We start from the raw sequence: 2910 nt of genomic DNA on the forward strand, positions 1-2910 counted from the left end.
AAAAATTATTCTGACGTTTAAAATGAGGTGCGAAAATCGCACGCAGTGGAAAGGCGGCCATGTCTTCAGTGCACTGGGTTGCAAAATCGATCAAATCCTAATTGGTTGCAAAAGAGGTAAAGTGTTAAGGTGCCGCCGACAAATTGTGTGGGTGCAGAATCATACATGTCGCCCTGCCATACAGCACCATGCCACTTCATAAAGTTTGAATTTTTGAGCAACCTGTGACTAAAATGTTTAGGTTGGCAGTATTGGAGAGAATCGTTGCAGTCTTGAGTAACCTGTGACTAAAATGTTTACGTTGACAGGACTAGGGATAATCTTATATGTTTTGCTTCTATTGCTCCCTCATACAGTAAGAAGGAAAATACGAGTAGATTTTTTAATGATAAACTGACCAGCTGGCATGTTTATGCCATTGTTGATTTTAGAACAACTTTGTGGTCAGTAATGGACGAGGATAATGAAGAGGAAACTTCTGCTATTGAAGAAGTCAACGAGCCCGACGAAAATAATGCTGAGTGGCATTAGTGATGACAGGGAAGGCACTAAGAGAAACTGTAGTTCCAGGAGGAGACGAAGGAATACAGAGCAATGGAAACAAAATGTTGAGAAAAAGAAGTAGTAAGGAAGACCATTTCTTATAGTAATATTCAAATATTTATAAGTTACGTGTTTAACACTGTTGGAGGAGGTGGAGATTAATGTTTAACGTCCCATCGACAATGAAGTCATTAGACAGAGCACAAGCTCTCACTAGGGAAGAATGGTGAAAGAAAGTGGCCGTAACCTTTCAAAGGAACCATCCAGGCATTTGCCTTAAGCGATTTTGGGAAATCACGGAAAACCTAAATCAGGATGGGTGCACTCAGGTTTGAACCATCGTCCTCGCAAATGCGAGTCCAGTGTGCTATCTGCAGTGCTACCCCACTCGGTAATATTGTTAGAATTAATCACCTAGCCACATAACTAATCCTGTTCTTAACCTCTTCATTGCTGGGTAACTTGTGCAAATCTAAAATATGATTCTCCCTTCGCACACATTACTTGGTAACACAGTGTACCTGAAAATATAAACAATGAACTTTTGATTGTTTTGACATACAACTATACTCCATTCAACGAAACGAGATATGGCCTGTAAACACCTGAAGACGCATAACCATAGCGCTGCCGCCAAGGGGTGTATAAGGCGGAGGCTACTCGCTCTATATGATCGCTTTCTATCCAGATATAAGTCATCAGTGTGTCTTGTTTTATAGCAGTGTTCTTAGAATCTGATTATAAAGTTCATCACCTTTGCAAGACCGGTTTTTGATTATTAACGTTAAGTATCGGTGTTTATAATCACAGTCAGCAGTCATTGTTGCTCTGCCAACCCAATAACTATTCTTTTTTCCCATTCGTAAGACGTACGAGTAAACTTGTTATGTAATCCTACACGAATTCAGCGAGCGAGGTCAATATGTCAGTTTTGAGACCACCCAAGAAGCGATTAAAGAAGAAATCATTAAGTTTTGCAGAAAAACACATGGTTCTTCGTGTGTGTAAGACGGAGTTTTTGTATACCTAGCAGTCAATGACTGATGTTTTGAAAACAATTCATTCTTCAGCGTATTGTGCGATAGGTGAGTACAAGGTCACACACGCTTCGCAGAAGAAAGAAATCACGACAAAAACTTTCAGAAAGTGTTGGTGTCTTACATAGTAACACAGTACGAAAGAAAGTACATGAATCTTTTTCGTAACGAACTGCTAACAATTGTCAATGTGCTTGCTGCCATGAACGAAGATCCAGATTTGGGCAATTTTCGTAGAAATACATTTTCTAAATTACTAAAAGAAATAAATTTTAAATATATTCAGCTTGAATGCACTAGCATAATAACAGGCAGGGATGACATCATTTTATGGAGGTAGTGTTATCTATGAACCATTACATTGTTGAGAGATGGAGGAAGACCATTTTCTACTTGGAGGAGAAATGGATGAACGCAGGATATATCTGAAGTAATGGCTGCATAGATAACGCCATAAATCCTCGAAGCATGCGTTTATATTCGGATTATCCAACGGAAACAAAGGGCCACCAGATAAAGGAAAATGCCTGACTATCACACACACACTGGGAATGAGGCAGGTTTCGTCGACGGCTGTTTGTGGATTTTTGAGTCCAAGAACAGTGGAAACCACTATGATGAGATGTGCGCCGATACTTTCGAGAAGTGGTTTCAAGGTGTTCTTTTTCAGCTTCAGAAAAACGCAATTATTGTTCTTCACAACGCGCTGTACCATTATCCTCGAAAAGAAAAAGTTCCTCATGCAAATTCCAATAAGCACAAGATATCATAATGGCTAAAATCTAAATATATCGCGTTTGGAAACGGTATGTTGAAGAAAGAAATACTGGAAATCGTACGAAAAAACCCACAGAGTAGTGCACAATGAATACACATTAGATAAAATGGCTAAGAATGCAGTTGTAGTATTTCGGTTCGGTTGTAGCCCAACGAAACACACTCATTTTTGTAATACTTGGTATATTTCATACAGACGTCCACATTGCAACAAATCATACAGCAAACTGAACAAGCAAAATGGCGTGGGCCTTTATGTTACAGAGTCGAAGAATCTGCGATGGCGGAAATATGTCGTTCATACCTGTCAACGCCACACAGCCCCCCCCCCCCCCTCACGCAATGTGGAGCACAGTTTGAGCGCAGTGGAAGGGGGCGTGTCCAGCAGTGAGGGAGACGGCAGTGATGTGATGGGGATGTCCATCTCCAGAAGTTGTGGCAGGGACCACACTGAGGATGCAGAGGTGTGGGGAGGGACTGTATCCCCTGCATGACTGGCTGGCAGCATTCAGACTGTAACCAGAGGAGCGTGTTGTCGACCCCAAGCGGAAAC

Source organism: Schistocerca cancellata, chromosome 2 (genome assembly GCF_023864275.1).
Source record: "Schistocerca cancellata isolate TAMUIC-IGC-003103 chromosome 2, iqSchCanc2.1, whole genome shotgun sequence".
Taxonomy (NCBI): domain Eukaryota; kingdom Metazoa; phylum Arthropoda; class Insecta; order Orthoptera; family Acrididae; genus Schistocerca; species Schistocerca cancellata.